Here is a 17,264-nt window from a genome sequence, read left to right on the forward strand (position 1 = left end):
GCTTGGGCAGTTGCTGAATCCTTTGAAGTTGACATTATGGAACACAAATGACAAATGACCGTTTTGTGTCAGCATTAGTTCTGTGCACTAGGCAGAATGGAACAGTGATCTGACCCAGTATGTTTTCTTCTAGTATTCATTCATAGGAACATGATTAAGTAATTGAGAGGTTGCAACGAATGTCCACTCATGGCTTTGAGCTCTTTAAAACTGCATTTAGGATTACTAGGAGAAAAATATTTATTATCTACAAAGTAATAAACAAGAAACTGTTCCAGTAACTCACCCAATTATCCCCAGGAGAGCAATTCAAAACAATTCCATAAAGGCAAACAGAAGGCATTCGCGGGGCGTCTTCACATCGGAGTACAAGGAGCCGGCTTGCCGAATCCCAGCCTCAGTAGGGGGTGGTTAGAAATGGCCACAGGAGTTGTGAAGACTTAGTTTTTACTCTTTCCTTCACCTTTTAGAATTGAGTTGTGCCAAGCATGTCATTTAACTTGGTTAAGTCTCAATTTCTCATTTGTAAAAGTGACATAATAATATCCACAAGTACAGTACTTGGTGATATCTTCCTTTTTGTTTTTTTTTAACGCGAAGCCATTTTCTTTTTAAAATTTGAAATTAGCTTTTCTATGGAATATTGATGGAATGACCATTTTCTTTACCTTTTCTTGTGCCATTATCTTGGTTCGCTCTAAAAGTATAAACTCATTTTAGCATCTAGTTATTATCTGTCTAAAATCTATTATCTGTATGATGTGGGTAAGTGGCATTAAATTGTTTATTAGGTGATCCAAATTCCAATTTATGGCTATTTTCTGAGCCTCAGTTTTCTCATAGGACGTTAATACTTAGAGTTCATTTAAGGCGTGAGAGTCTATAAATTCTACATCTCCCTATATAGCCACTTATCGCCATCTGTTTTCTTATCTATGCATTCATCCATTCATAAGTCCATCAAAATCACTTTTTATGCCATTCGGAAAATGACCTTTGACTAGTAAATTGATTATTCACATTAACTTGAGGTTACAGGTAAGTAGCTAAAATGAACTAAAATGTTGAAACTGATGCAATCAAGATAAACACAGCTGTAGTGGGTGAGAGAGCGCTCTATGTTGTTAAGTACATTTGTCATTTGACCAAATATAATGGAATTGGAGCAAAGTCATGCAAAACATGCTTTGAGCTAACCCAAAAGATGAAATTTAAAGAAAGTAAACAAATAAGTTAGAGGGTTATTTTTTATACTCTAATCAGTCAGAATGGGAGCATTTTAAATAACAAGCTTTTATGACAAATTCAAATGTGACTTACTTTATGAAAATTTAATCTACATAAAGAATTCTTTCAGGAACACAGATGTCCCATATGTTAAGCCAAGGTGGTCTTATTTACCGTTTCCAGTAAATATGAGTCTGTTTGTTCTTAAAATACAGTATTAGATCTTAGTTAATGCTGCTCGGAATTCAGCCTCTAAGAAGACAGATAATCACTCTAGTTCCATCTTCCATTTCCGCTGTCCCTGCCACGACCTTAGTCGAGACCCTTGGGAATTCTCCCGTGGTGACTAGAACACCTTCCTAGCTGACCTCCCTGCCCTCGAAGTCATCCCTCTCTAAGTCAGTTCATCATCTAGCCTGGCGATCTTAAAAGATGTAAATCTGATTCTAAAAGTCCACTCAGAGATTTCCCATTTCCCTTAGGCCAGACCCTGGCCTAAGATCAGACCCTGTGGAAGAGCTCGCACCCCCGTCTGGCCCGTACACCTTCGCTTCTCACCACCCTACCACCGGCACCAAGATGAGATGGCAGCGAATGGAACCTTTTCCCATTCCTTGAGCTACCTTATGCTTCTGGGCCTTTCCATAAGATGTCTGCCCTGTAGGAAACAGACTTTCTTCATTAACACAGCTGAATCCTATTTGATCAGCTGCCCAAATGCTTCCTCCTCCAGGAAGCCACCTCTGACCTCATCATGCATCTATCGGCACATTACAAATCTATTCTGGTGCTTTCTTTTCTTGCTTCAGGGCACTCTTGGTCACCTTGCTTGACACTGTACTGTAATTATGTGAAAAAAAAAAGTTTTTTTTCTCCCCTAGTGAACAGTTGAGTACAAAGGTCCATGAGCCTAAACTAGTGCCTGGCACATGTTAGGCACTTAGTAAATGTTTGTTGAATGAACAAAGTGAATTACCTTTTTAAAGCAATGGCAATGTGGCTGTCACATACAAAATTTCAAACGAGAAAGTAAAAATTACCATGCAGGATGATTTGTCTAAGTGCTTTGTTTCTTTGTCATATTATGTCAGAGATCAAGGATAGCAATTTTTTTTTCTCTTTATTTTGAGAATAGCTTTGTTTTTACTGGTTTTTTTTTTTTCCTCTTCTTCATATAAAAGGGTGCTTTCACGGTAGACTTTAATATGACTTGATTGTCTCTTTTCGTATCTCCCTTGATACCCTGTTTTTCACCAGAAGTCGGCAAGATCAAAATTTCTCCTAATTATCTCCGCTACCTGCCAGAGTCGCTGCAGCTGGGAATGTGGCAGTTGCTCCGACGATCGCGCCCGCGGCAACGGGGCGCATTCTCACGAGGCAGAGCGGTGACGCCTGCGCTCCGCAGAGCCCGTGCCGAGTGCTGCTGCACGTTGCAGCTCAGGTAAAGCATGATGAAGGTGGCGTGCTGTGTCTTGACTGCTGCTGTATCAGACACGGCCCGTTCCAATGGCGCATACCGGCACCTTTACGGCGGCTCCTAAATGACACACGGGATGGCAGAGCATCGCTCTAACTCCGAGCGAAGATGGCACTGGGCGGACGGTAGGGCCAGATTCATTTCAGCATCCATGTGGCGGTCACTGCTTTGTGCCAGGCTCAGAGAAAATTTCATGTACAACATTTCGCCAATTCATGGTGATAGGTGTTGACGTCCTCATTTTTCAGAGGGGTTGACGAAAGCTCAGAGGCTCTGTGACATGCCCCAAACCATGAGATTTGTCACTCCCTGAGTCTGTATCCTTGAGCAAATTTCCTGACTCTTGAGGTTCAGTGTTTTTCCCTCCAAAAGGAAATTAATGCCTTTGTCACTGTGTGTATTTTGCCATTAAACATGCACACACACACATACACATGTATGTCATACAGGCATGCATGTATGTATGTATATGTGTACCTATCATCTATCTCTATCTGTCTATCTATCTATCTATCTATCTATCTATCATCTATCTCTATCTATCTACCTATATCTATCTATCTATCTATCTATCATCTATCTATCTATCATCTATCATCTGTCTACCTCAAGTAGAGTGACCAACAGGTGCTCAGTAATTTTCTTTGAATAGTTGCCATTTTGTTTTATTTTCAAAGACCCACAAAGCCTGTGACTCGTCCAGTCTCTTAATTTTCTTACGCCTATTCACATCGATCTTCGTTAGCTCTCTACTCATTCTTTCAAGGAGCGAATGGAAATAGCACTAATATTTGGTAAGTCCTGAGAGAGACCAAAGTTTTGCCACTTCCAAAATGCCTTTTGGGATATTGAGTTAAGCTGGTTATTAAGAAAACAAAGGACTCAGAAAGAACCTCTGACCGTCCCTCCTTATCTGAATAAAGGAATTCAAATAGAAGGAACTGTTTCTGGAAGAGAATCTTAGCACATTTCGTGTTAGCGCACTCACGTTAGCATATTTGCCTTAGCCTGTTTGAATTAAATGTGGCAGACAGGGAGAAGGATCCAAACAAAAATCTGTCCACTAGATTTTTCCATTTTTTTCCTGAGTTGCCCAGCATGAATTTGTTTATTGCATGTTTGCTCTTTCTCGTCTACCTGTAAATTACCTGCTTTCCCTTTGAAATCTCAAGCCCCTGTATGCCTTCTCCCTATTCCAGAATCACATATAAACCTCGACTTTCCAGTATGTCTTTGGGTGCCATATCTTGGGGCACCCTTGAATGTACATCTGTGACAAATTTTGGACATTTTCTCCTGTTGATCTGCCTCATGGTAATTTGATTATTAGCTCAGCTAGAAGAACTTAGAGGGTGGAGGGAAAGTTATTATTTTTTCGTGCCCCAAAGTACCTGAAAAAGGTGACTGAAAAGGACCACATGGAAACTCGGTTCTTCTCACACGTGTCTTTTTCTCACAACAGTAGCCCGGAGGATGATGAACTCGGACGGTGTTTGGAGGAAGTCGGCGCTATCTTGTGCAGCTGATTTTCCCGTCATCCTCTGGTGGCTGGTAAAAGCCACCGAGCTGGTTTATCACGGCTAAGGACGGAGAATCGTGAATTGAAAAAGTATGAGTTTATTTTCAAGCTCCGTCATTTAATAGTTGTGTAAATTTAATCGAGTACAAAACTTATCCAAGCCTCAGTCTTTGCATCTATAAAATGGGAATGATAATAACACTTGCCACATGGGGCTGTTAAATGAGATCACGCGTAAAGCTCTTGGCGTTACGTCTGTAACATGCTCGGATTCCAATAAATAAGCAGTATACCCCTCCTCTAACCTCCTTTCCCTTGCCTCCTCTAATGCCATCCCTTCTCATGCATACTCACTGTCACTCAATCTCAAACTTACCTCAGATTGTCAAATATTCTTGAAAGTGTTACCACCACGCAGTGGAACAAATGAGTGAAAATACAGACTGCATGCAGATTACCTCTGGAATTCATTCCACCCCCATCTTTACATTTCAATCAGATTCACATTTCAAAGGCCCAAGGCTTCTCAAGCCACTTCTCCTGGTAACAGCTACAATGAACACTTGAAGGCAGCCTCTGAGCCCCTTTAAAAGCAAGGTTTCCTAGTTATCATAATGAACTGGATTTCAGGGTATACAGACTGTTATCTGTGAGCAGATCAGACTTTCAGAATCATCAGCATAAAATGAGGTTGAGTCGGATGGGAGAGTGCTGTGAACCTGATTCTATCACTTCCTGTCTAAAACTGAGTCAACCATACGAGTTGTTCCTGCAGGGCTGTTTGACTGCGAGGTAGTCAACAGGCTTACAGCATAGACTTCTGTTACTGTTTCAACTACAGGCAAGATTTAATGGAGTATAAACTTGCTTTAGCCTTGATGTGCGGATTCAAACATAGGGAGCAGAAGGACAGGTAAGGGAGGATGAGAGAGAAATAAGGTGAAAGTGAGGGAAGAGAAATGGACAGAGAGGCTTAGAGCTGGCTGTGGTGCAAATACCTGGTATTGCAAGGCTATTTTCTAAGTATTTGCTATCTGCGAAGAACTTTCGTTCCTCCCCTGCTATCTACTATGCTCTTTCAGGAAAAGATATTTTTAAAAAATTCCAACACTGAATAAATTCTCATAAATGGTATTAAAATTGAGAGAAAAAGATTCTCAGTTTTTAAAGAACCGTAGTAGGAAATTAGAAATTTGAAGAGTTGGCAAGTTTTCACATATTCCAGACTTACAGTAAAACCCTGGTTTTCTGGAAAAAAGTGATACCGTGGGGCTAAATCTTGCTAATAACTTTGTATTTATTCCTTTAAGTGCTGAGGATATATTTTAGTATTGGGTGTATTATTGTCCCTAATGTATCTTGCATAGTTCTCGGCCTTATGAAGCTATGATGTAGACTCTGTCAAGTAAATTCAATCTTACCTTGATGTGTAAACATGCCCATTACCACCATCAATTACACATGACAGTGACTTCAGCATCAACGGAGGTCAACATAGGTCCATTATTTGCCCTGCACTGGCTGGCCTGAGACTGCTGTGTGTTAAAAATACTTCCATTCTTTTTTTATGAATTTCTGTTCCATTCTTCTCTGCAATTACACATTCCTTCACACAATGCATTGTCCTGGAAAAAGGGCCTCTACTGGCTCCTGTCTGCAATGGCAAAAAATAAATAAAATAAAATCAATAAAAACAAAACCCGAAAACCAAAAAACAAGATTATCCATCTTAAAAATGAGCATAATATTGTATAGAAGCCGGAGATGTGGTGATGAATAAATAAAATCACATCAAGTGGAAGGCTCCACACAATGGCCTAGAGCTCAGTGAAAGTTGGCTCCTAACCAGATGAATCTAACTGTCCTGATAGTCAGGCGGGATGCTGGACCCTAGTTCACGTGCGTGCACGTTTTCCCTACATCATTTCACTTTTAAAACAAATTGACCCACACCACGCTCTCTCCATGTGATAAGTAGTATATATTGCACTCAGGTGAGTGTTCGTTCAGCACTTTCAGCTTCACAGTCTCAGAGAAGCCAGAATGCACTATACCCTTGTTTTGTTTGTTTGAGGCATTGCTCGAGATGGACTGAAAGTAACGAAGATGAAACGCGATGGCAGTTCCGGGTCAGGATGGAAGACCTCCTGGACAGATTTCCCCTCCGCGTTCCAGGAGGGTCTGTGCTGGAGCAGTGGACTGGAGAGCACATTTGCCTGAGGGGTGACCTTGGCAGACGCATAGACGTCTTAGGTCTTAGTTTTCTCATCTATAAAACAAAGGGAACGCTAACCTTCTCTGACCCCTTAGAAGTGTTGGGAGGGGGAAGTAAGTTAGTGTTTGGAAAGGCCTGTGTGACCCTTCTAGCCAAGACATCATCAAAGTACAAGGTGAATTACAGGGACTGTTTGCCATTCCATTAGTAACTCAAACAGTACAATGGTCTCTTCCTGGCAAATCCTTAGAAGGCAAGCTTATCGGACACACTTGTGTTTTCACCAGGACAAAAATGGAAATAGAAGGGTCGGGAACTCTTTTCCCTTGGACTCATTTTCGAAAGGTTCCGTAGTGGAAATTCTTATGGGTACTGACAGGTCCCTTCACATAGGAACGCCTCGTTAAGGCCCAGGAGCCTGGAAACAAGAGAAAGTTTGGAGCTTGGAAACTGAGTCCAAGGCATCAGGACTTTTGTGGCTTTAGCCAAGTCATTTAACATCCCTGACACTCAGTTTCCAGACATGTAAAATGAGAGTCACCATCACCTCATCGTCGCCATAGTCATCATCATCATCATCATCATCTTCATCATCATCATCATCATCACCCCTTCTTGGGTGTGACGTTCCCTTCATATAATTAAATAGTGAAAATATATAGAATCTTAACTCTACCTGCATCAAGCAGTCTATTTCTTCTATCTCCTCACAAAATCCTATGAAGTATGGCCTATTATTATCCTTCGTTTTCATATACAAAAAGGAGGCTGTGGAAGTTAACTTACCCATCGTTACAAAGCTCCAAGGCAGGAAGGCTGGAATTCCCCACAGATCTGCTTGATTACAGGCTGGAAAGCTGACCCTTCTCAGCTTTCTCCTCTTCATATACAGTCAACCTGGCGCAGAGAAGGTCAGCACTCTCTCATTTTCACCTGCAGAGTAAAAATGCTTTCTGATTTCTAGAGCATTATCGAAGTGATGGTACTAATCATTAATACTTGCATTTCCATAGACTAAATGTGTTTGTCCTTCAGCACCTTGCATAGGGCAACAAACACTGAGACATCTGACTCACCTACCTGTCTGTCACTGGGGATTTGCAGTAATAAATCCTTTATAGCTAAGATGGAAAGAGTGGGGCTTAGTTCAAGGCTGGACCAGGCCAAGATTTGGATCTCCAAAGGTTTATTTGGGCACTTTTCAACCTATTAACCTCCAGTGTTAAACCAAATTACAGCTGTCGTAATCTGCAGTTTATACCCCAATATAACTTCACATTAATAAGGGATAGGGGGCAGTTAAAAGGCCAATGGAAGTATAAAACAGAGAGCTCCCAGTAAACCAAATTCATCAGTCTTCAAAAGCCTTTTAGACACTAACCGTCATTTAGCTTAGAAAAGTATCTCACAACCAAAACCACACAAAAACATGTGGAAAATTAGTTGGAATGGAGATCTAATATCTTCCTTTCCTGGTTGCTTAGAAAGAAAGACCAAATTTGAGTACACGTTTCTGAGAGAGAGGGAAGAGCCAGTATCTGAAAGAGGTATTTCGATGGATTCCTAAATTTTTTCTCACCTTTTATAAGATAATTGTTGAATTCTCATTAATCCTTGTTAATGTTGCCTCTATGATTTTTTTTCTGGGGTGAGCAGGGGCAGGTCAAGAGGAGTTATAAGGTGAACCTCTAAACACCCAGATTGTTAGAAATGGCAGATCTGTTGGAAGTCATGTTGCTTCTTCAAGTTCAAGGCTTCATCTTTGAAGATTTTCGAATTGTGCTGGGGATAAAGAAACTAGATTCAAACCAGTGAAAATAATTTTAAGTTTGCTGCAGAAACATCTCAAATATCTAAAATTGGGTATCAGAGAATTGAGAGGGACAGAAGAGGGTTTTTGTTGTTGCTATTTATTTTTCATTTCAAGGGGAAGTAAACGCCATTTTGAAATTGCCTCCTGGCGTCCAAACTAGACCCTCCATTTCCACCTTCCTTATTATATGAACATCAAGCTCAATAAATTCAGCAATATTCATTCTTCATAAGGGAAAAAATAGTTCAGGTTATTTCTCCCACCACACTCCACTAAATTCAGTAACATACAAGAATAATCTTTTAGATGGCTGAATAGGGTGTGAAGTGCAGGAATTGAGGCATGTCCTTTTTTTGGAATTAAAAATAAAACAAAACACCTAGGTATACTGGACCTACTGTCCTGGAATAATGAATGTGTTTTCAAGGTGGCCTTGAACCTTTGTAACTCATTTTCAATGTAATTTTGATTGCACATTTTAAAAATCTCACACACTTACTTTAAAACTTTATATTTCAGAAAGATACAGTCCTACCATACTGCACCCAAAATAATATTCTGTAGGATAGGTTGGACTACCTGTCTCCCTAATCAATGCTTTCTCATTCATTCATCACACAAATATTTAATGGACACCTACTCTTCTGCTACAGGTGCTGAAAATATAATAGTAAATGAAATAGAAAAAATTCCATCTCTCCTTGAACTTTTATCCCAGTGGAGGAAAGTGGAAGAATCGCAAATGAACACATACATAACGAAGATGGTACCGTGTAGTCGAAAGCACTAAGAAGAAAACAAAACAGAGTGATAGGAAAAAAAAAAACAGGTGAATCAATTTCAGATTGAGCTGCAAGAGGTGCCTTTCTGAGAAGGTCATATTAGAGCGGAGATTAATTGATGGTTGGTGGGAAGGAGACGAACACTAAATGCCTGAGGAAGAGGGTGGTAGGGGTGTTCATTACTGAAAAGGCCCCCAGGCAAGAGGAGCTTGGCTGGTATGAGAAACAGAAAATAGCAGAACTGGAGCTTCAGAAGCATTAGCTATTGGTAAATGCTTTTTCAGCGTAAAAACACTACTTGATCTGATGCTGCCCAACTCTCCCATCCCTTCTCTCAACACTTTTCTTTAGCTCTGTCCTCTAGTTTTGCTGACTTGTTTGGAGACCCTGGCATGCCCAGGCTGCTCACGTCTCCGTTTATTAGCACACGCTGTCCTGCCCCGCCTGAAATGTGCTTCTCCATTTCATCGCCTGGTGAATCTCACTTTCCAGATAAATCTTCCCTTGACCCCTGTGGAATTGCAGACAGGGAATGATTAACGTCTCAAATCATCCAGACCTCTATTGCTGTCAAAATGGGTTGTCACTTCTTTAAGAGCCTATATTCTAATTATTTTCCTCTTTTGCTCTACTTTAACCTATCATCAAAGTCAGCATAAAATTTCAGGAAAACATGCACCTTTCCTGTGTCTAGTGCGGAAATATAGGTCAGCTCTCAATACGTAAAATAATCATTTCCCCTTCCTTCCTTCCTTCCTTCCTTCCTTCCTTCCTTCCTCCCTTCCTTCCTTCCTCCTTTCCTCCCTCCTTCCCTTCTTCCCTCCCTCCCTTCCTCCCTCCCTCCCTCTAGTTCATTTTAACTAAATTTAGGTCTAATCCTAACGTCTCCTTTTTCCTCATCCCTGGCGACTGTATCACCAGAAAATCCGAAACCTTGCCGTGCCGTCCGGCTCCGACCCGACGGTACTCGCCTCATCTCTTCCCCCCTCCGAAAACACATGCTGTGCCCTCTCCCCCTCGGCAGTCACCATCCTGGCAGCCTAATCTTCTTGCTGCTCCTCATGGACCGAGAAAGTTCTCACCGGGGCCTTTCTATTGTCCCTCTTCGGACCTCACAGAGAGACCATCCTAGACCACCCTTATCTCATGCACTGCACCTCCTCAATCTCTTTATCACACCCTCATTTATTTCTTTCATAAATTATCACAATATAAGATGATCTGCTCGTTTACTTATCTATTGTCTACCTTCCCTCATTCTGAGGACAGGGACCTTGTGTGCTTTATTCACGATTGTGTCCTGGAACCCAGTGTAATATCTGGCACAGGCACTGGTGAATAAATGAATGAATGAATGAATGAACATGTACACGAGTACTCGTAATGCATGGGGCTCTGTCTAAGGCAGTAGGGATACAAACAAATGGATTCATGGCCTTTGGCGAGGAGGCCCTCTTTCTTCCTCGGAAGTCTCACTTTTCTTCCTTCCTTATGTTCTCATGTGGTTTTTTTGCAGTTTAGTGCAGCGAGCAGAACTTCATGCTAATGCCTAGAGGACATGGGTCTCACCTGGAGGAGAACCAGTTAGTGGCGTCCTTAAAAGAGCCTCTAACCTCACTTACTTATTCTGCAGTCACCTGGGTTTGATAATAAGATGATGTGAATGGGTTGGATCAAATATATCCCTTAATTAGCACTCATCACAGGATATTGTGGTTAATGGTTTAAAGACCCACCTTCCCTACCAGACTCTGAGCTTCTCAATGACGAGCATTGGATCTTTTTCCCCTACTCTTCATCTAGTATCACTGTGGGTGTGCTCATTTTTTTTTCTCCCTAAAACAACAATGACAACAGTTGTGGTATCTACTTAATTGATTTTCTGAGCATTTAGGAAGCTTAGAGATTATGTTGGCTATATTCTAATACTTCAAGTGAGAAAAAAGACGGAAAGGATTACGTTCAAAGTGAATGGCAGAGACGAACTGTGATTTGGGTCTACGACTCTCAGGCTTACCCACTTTTCTGGTTCAGAGTCACGTCTTTTTCTGAGAGAAAGCCACCATTCTTGGGGATCATGTTGGGTGATGAAACCTCTGCTCTCTCAGTGAACAGATTAGAAATGAGTGCTGATTTGGCACTGGGAGCCGGCGTTTTGTGTACAGAAGACTCAAGGCAATGCCGATCCGAGAGCAAGGAAATCCCGTGTTCTCTGAGACTGTCATTAGCAACAGGGAGCTGAGAGCTGTCACTAAATTAATCAGGTGATGTCGGAGAAAAATATTCCCTTCTGGAGGCTGGACTACTCACAGTGACAATAAAGGATGAGACTGAGAGCAACTTGGAGGCAGACAGCATAGCCATCTCACCCCATACTTAGAGGTCTGTAGGGTCAATCATTTTCAAAAAAAGTGCATCTAGCATGTGATGGTTAATTTTATGTGTCAGCTAGACCAGACCACAGGGTGCCTAGACCTGTCTAAACATTATTAATGGGTGTGTCTGCGATGGTATTTCATGAAGAGATTAGCATTCGAACTGGTAGACTGGGTAAAGCAAATGGTCCTCCACTCTGTGGGTGAGCACTGATCAGTTGGCCCGGATAGGCCAGGGGTAGGGAGACTTCTCTTTCCGTCTGTCTGTTGAGTTGAGACATTGGTCTTCTCCTGCCCTCCCACTGGAACTGCACTCCTTCAGGCTTGGGCTGGAACCATACCACTTGCTTTCCTGGGTGCCCAGGTCACAGACAGCAGCCCGTGGGACTTCGTCTCCTCCATCATTATGTGAGGCAATTCCTTATAATAAATCTCTGTATTGGTTCTATTTCTCCAGAGAAACCTGACTAATACATGGCATTTCTAATTCTTGGATAACCAATAAGCCTTATATTAACTGAAATGCTCAATTAACTAAAACACTCCTATTTCCGGATTCTTGAGAAAATCTTTATTTAATTGCCTTGATTTCCTTAAGATATTCAGGAAGCCAAGATAAAAAGAGAGGCCATAAATAGTCAGGAGCCTGACATTCATTGAACACCTGTCGGGCGGGCTGCCTCCCAAAAGCAGCTCGATGGTCATGGTGGTCTTAATTGTTTATATAGCATCTTGTAGTCAATTTCTCAGCCAAACTTTAATGTCAGTTCCTTATAGGTCTTATTGTGTTACTATAGTGTTTCATTGGTCAGATTTCATCTATATCTCAATAGCCCATATTCTTGACCCTTTATCGTCTGGGCCACTGATGTATTCGTGAAGCCTTTCTGACGGTTTAACTATGGGTACCCACAAAGGTCAGACAGCAGGATGGCGGAGACCGTCCATCTGGTCTGGGACTTCCGTCCTTCTTGAAAACTGCTGTGTTAGCCCAAATGATGTGCAGAGGAGCCAAAATTCACATGTTACACAGAATGTAAAAATAAATTAAAAAGCATCCTTATTCTTTGTAACAGATTCTGTCTTGTTCTCCTTTCTGTTGATGGCAGAGGGAAACAGGGACTGGCACTCACATTTAAAACAGTCTCTTTCCTGTTCTGCTACTTGATTCTTATTTGGACAAATACTCTGTAATATATAAAGGAAGATGCTTCAATTTGAAAATCTCTTTTTCTTGCACAACAAAACCTGTTGCAAGACTTTTGTCTTTTTTTAATCTTTACATCTTTTTCTGAAAGTCCAAATTGAATATTGACCACTTTTACTTTTGCCTTCTATTGCCCTGACCTTTCTGGGGACAAACAGATGGTTTTAACTGTCCCGAGAGGAATGAAAGACCAAGAGGAGAAAACTTCCAACAAGATCTTCAAGATTATTCTATTAAAAATGGTAAAAATCATTTATAAAATTTCCTGAAGTAAAAAAAATAAATAAATAACTGTATACCTTTTATAATTCAAAACGATTATTTCATTTGACCGTATCAATTATACTACAAACACTTCAAAGTAAGATGGATTTTCTCCACGAACCTGAACTCGATGCAATTCAAATTAGTTGCACTGCAGCTACAGCCAGCGGAGATGATTGAGTGTCTGTCATGTGCCAGGCTCTGGGCTGGGCTGGGGGAAGACTGATTAAGGAGGTACTTCCGTCTTCTTTGAGAAGCTCACATCCTACGAACAAACAAGACTTGGAAATAAATAAGTTACTTAAAAGAAAAAAAAATAGTATGATCATTTTTAAGAGTAGAGACAAGGCCATAGAAGAGATCTTTGCCTTCTGTAAAGAAACAAAACAAAACAAAACCAACAACAACAACAACAAAATACACACACACACACACACACACACACACACACACACACACACACACACATACACACACACACGCTGTTGTGGCACCGAGAAGGGAAACCTGAGGGGCAGAGGGTAACCCTTGGGAAGAAGCGACGTCTGAGTTGGGTTGCAAAGGATGACTCATTAGATGACAGGAGGAGGGAGTCGTTTTAGGCCGAGGGGACAGCGTATAAAAAAGGGTTAGCGATTACCTTGGGTGAAGAGCCCTTTGACTTGACTCACCACGAATACTCACAAAAGGCAAACGATTTTTTTTATTATTGATGCTGGGTACTGGCCATTTAAAGAACATGAAATCCACCCTTTTTCTCAGAATGCCCACCCTGGGCAGAGGAGAGGGGTCTGTGGGGAATAAGGAAGGAAGGCTGGGTTATGCCTTGCTTAGGTAAACTGCAAGACTGCTCACGCCTTTCTCGGATCACTGGGTCATGTTGCTTGGAAGGCACACTGGAATAAAGTGACCTCCTTCACAGGGAGCAGTGCTTGATGGACAACGGTCCACCCAGAGACAATTAGAAAGCCTTACATAGCACGGTCGAAGGGGGGTAGACACTGTCCCCATCACGCCAGCTTTTCTAATACCCTGATTTGTGGAAGCCGTCGTTTCCCCGCACCATTTAATGATGCGCTGGGTAATTTTTTTTTAAAAGCAAAGACAACTCAGGAAGATGAATGTGTGCTGCCGAGCTGAAGAATTAATCAGCCTTAGGAATAAGAGTCATCTATGAACATCTCATTCGTTAGAAGACCACTAATTTGGCATTTATGATCACTTAGACTTTTATATCTTCACTCTCTGTAAAGACAGCATTCAAAAATGTATGTATTGTAGCCATGGATATAAAAAATGTTTAACCTCCATAAGAAAATTTACCATATTGAATAACAATTTAGTAGGAGAGCCAGAACTAGGTCCTAAACTACCTGTTTTCCAATCTAGTACTTTTTTTTTTCTAGTTGATATTTTAAATGTTCTGAAAAACAAACAAAAACTCCTGCATTTCTATATAAATGTTATATACAGACTACTTGTATTAGAGGAAATAAAATAATAATTATTTTTCTACAATGTCTACGTTAAGTACTCATGTAAGTAGTTCGTACATATAGAGTCGTTTAGTCTTCAGAACAACTTTGTAAGGCATGAACTACTATTATCCCCATTTTAAAGGTGAATAAATAGAGGCCCGGAGAAATTAACTCTTAGCTGAGGTCATATATATACTAAATAGTCAACCTGGGCTACAAAGCCTGGTATTTGTCTTGAAAACACTGCACCATGCTATCATTTTCATGATCTTGTACAAATTAAGCTCAGAAATCAGAAATTGAGGAAATAACCTCAGACTAATGATGTGCTCCTAGGAAGTACCTTGGCTTATTTGGGGAGCAGAAGGACTGAGATCTCAAGGTCTCTAGAATTTGAATGAGAAGAGGCGGGCTGGGGTCCGGGGGTTCTGGAAGGGGTTACATAGATGGAAACCATCACAGGGAGAGAGTGGACTTCCTCTCAGGCACTCCTGCAGGGTTATAGAGCGTAGACAGTGCCTGGGTGGGCTGAACTGGGGGGCAGAGCATGAGCGTGCCGCCCTGGGACTTTGGGAAGACTAGAGATAAGAGTGGAAACCCAATCGTGGGGTACCAAAGAACGGATAGTGTGAGTTCACCAAGGTGGAGAAAGAGGGCTGAGGGAAGGCAGGCTGGCTTCACATGGGTGGTGTGGGCTCGTGGGGGAGGGGGCCAGGGGAAAGTTCCCGCCAAAACCCAAACCCGTATCACACGATATCAGCCAGAGAAGCCTTGGTGTTAGAGCCGGAGCCCGACTTCTAAGGGGAGGCCTCGAGCAGGTGAATATTTTGGCACTTCTTCAAAAATACGTTTGTTACATATATGTCCAAAGTTCATGTGGGGAGACTGAGCCTGGATCTATGTACTCACGCAGCAGCAAACGCCTTGTGCTTCACCAAGTCCTTACTCATTCCAAAGCGGTATAGACAATTTTCTCTATTCGGTGACGTTTCTGATGAGATTGACAGCCCTCCTGAGATGGGAGCTCCCGGAAAGTGCTCAGCTCTTTCTGCCAAACACATCTCAGATGAGGGCAGGTTCTAGTTCCGGATACGTCCAGAAAACCCCACGTGACTGGGGCAATTACTTTCCCCTACACAGGCCCAGCTACCTTACCCAGAAAGCAAGGCTGCTGAGCGATGCCAGATACAGAAGAACACACAGTGTATGACACCATTGATAAGAAATACACGGAAAGACGAATCTACACATGTAGAAAATAGACTCGTTTTTGCCAGGGGCTGGAGGGAGGGGAGAATAAGTGACCGATGATGGTACAGATTTGTTTTTTAGGGTGACGAAAATGGTCTGTAATTAGCGGTGATGGTTGCATGACTGTGTGAATGAATATATGCTAAAAACACTGGATTGTATAAATTTAAAGTGTGAACGCTATGGTATGTGCATTCCATCTCCATTTTAAAAAGATATGAAGGCCTTTTCCAGTGCTTACATTTTACAAATTTTCGCAAATAAATTTTTAAAAAATAAAATTTTACATTATCATTATCGTCATCATCATCATCATCATCATCATCATTATTTTACTGACTTCAACCTGCAACCTAGCAGAAAGTTAAAAAATGTGCTGTTTCCGTCTCGTCTTTGTCCCTAGGCTGCCAACCACAATTTTTGATGCTTCGTCCAATTGCTCACTTTACTACCAGTGAGAACTTGATAATTATTGGCAAATTTGCCAGATGGACAAGTTCAGGAAGAAGGAAAGATAGTCTCCTGGATTTGGGCCTTAAGAAATGAAAGATAAGTATGTTTATCTCGGTGGGCTTTAGTCCCATTTCAGTGAGCAGTTTGAACTTGAAGTGATTTGGCTACGATACAAACAGCACGCATTATATGCAAATTCCCCAAGCATATGTACACAATTACATTCACAGTTGGAAGAAAGTGAAACAAAGTCTATATATAACTGCATAATCACTTATGATGCTAAAAATACCCCCTTTCAAGACACATCTCTTTTTTTTCCAGTGGTTGGAAAATAGCGATGCACTGTGCTCTCTGCGGTACTAATGATCGATGGTAAAATCATGGCATAAAATTTTAATCTGCTATTTTTTTCCCCTCTGAGCCAATGATTGTTGAACGCAGAGAAACGGAGCCGGTCTCCTGTTTCCAGGCCTTAGAGCAAGAGTGATTATTTTAAACACCTGTTTTGGTCTTAAAACTTGTGAGATTCAAGCATCTGCATGACGACGCACGACGCCCCTAGCTGTGCAGGGCTTACCACGTTCGCGTCTTGGGGCTCCCGTCTCAGAAGGAGGCCGGGAGGTTTAGCTGCTTGTTTCGGATCCTCATCCCTAACTGGAGTTGCACCATTGTTCTCCCCTCAGAGCTCCTCACCGCTAATCAGGTTCAGGACGCAGAGGAGGAGGGGATGGGAAAGCCAGGCTTCTTATCTTCTTAACGCTCCCCACGCCCATTTGGCTTTATACTCCTTCCCTGGTGCTGGAGGCAATCAAAACAACTTTACGGCCTATCGGGAAGCTTTCCATGCTGTTTTTCAAGGAATGCTGGTGTATATGAGATTTTGGAAATGTTTATATGCTTGGAAAAGCATAATTTCCCTGTCCAACAAAACAAAACAAACCCAGAAAAGCCTTTCTCTGTTTTCTGGGAGCTTAGAAGCCTGCAGGAGTGCAGGCAGAGGTAGGTGGGCTGGGGATTAGCAATGTACATTAGCATATTAAAGGCCCTAAGAAGCCTGCAGGACACTGGTTGCCCCCAAAAAATCCTGTTTGAGAAAGGGGCCTACAGGCTCAAAATCTTGACTCTCATCCTGGCATTTAATGCCTATGAAGATACGTTTCTTACTTTTATTACACACTCATGTATAATTTTCAGACACTA

The 17,264-nt window shown here is 41.7% G+C and overlaps 2 long non-coding RNA genes across 51 annotated transcripts in view; one reads left to right on the forward strand and one right to left on the reverse strand.

Annotated features, from left to right (window-relative positions):
- The window catches only part of LOC107506203, a 579,061-nt gene that overhangs the window by 521,919 nt on the left and 39,878 nt on the right, over window positions 1-17,264 (forward strand). For 46 of the 49 annotated variants that reach the window (XR_004954759.1, XR_004954761.1, XR_004954740.1 and 43 more), the window contains 2 exons: window positions 2,488-2,668; window positions 4,167-4,313. The exons of 1 other annotated variant lie outside the window; for it this stretch is intronic. This is a non-coding gene — a long non-coding RNA (uncharacterized LOC107506203). Of the gene's footprint in view, window positions 1-2,484; window positions 2,669-4,166; window positions 4,314-6,297; window positions 7,114-17,264 lie in introns of those variants that run through there. 2 more of the 49 variants (XR_004954727.1, XR_004954715.1) reach the window with 2 other exon arrangements.
- Window positions 5,501-17,264, reverse strand: part of LOC107501903 — a 570,942-nt gene continuing 559,178 nt past the window's right edge. Inside the window, exons 5-8 of one of the 2 annotated variants that reach the window (XR_004954765.1) lie at window positions 13,001-13,144; window positions 8,018-8,220; window positions 7,225-7,371; window positions 5,501-5,877 (exon numbers count right to left, since the gene is read on the reverse strand). This is a non-coding gene — a long non-coding RNA (uncharacterized LOC107501903). Of the gene's footprint in view, window positions 5,878-7,224; window positions 7,372-7,897; window positions 8,221-13,000; window positions 13,145-17,264 lie in introns of those variants that run through there. The other variant, XR_004954764.1, reaches the window with a different exon arrangement.

Source organism: Rousettus aegyptiacus, unplaced genomic scaffold (assembly GCF_014176215.1).
Source record: "Rousettus aegyptiacus isolate mRouAeg1 unplaced genomic scaffold, mRouAeg1.p scaffold_m13_p_15, whole genome shotgun sequence".
In the NCBI taxonomy this organism is placed as follows: domain Eukaryota; kingdom Metazoa; phylum Chordata; class Mammalia; order Chiroptera; family Pteropodidae; genus Rousettus; species Rousettus aegyptiacus.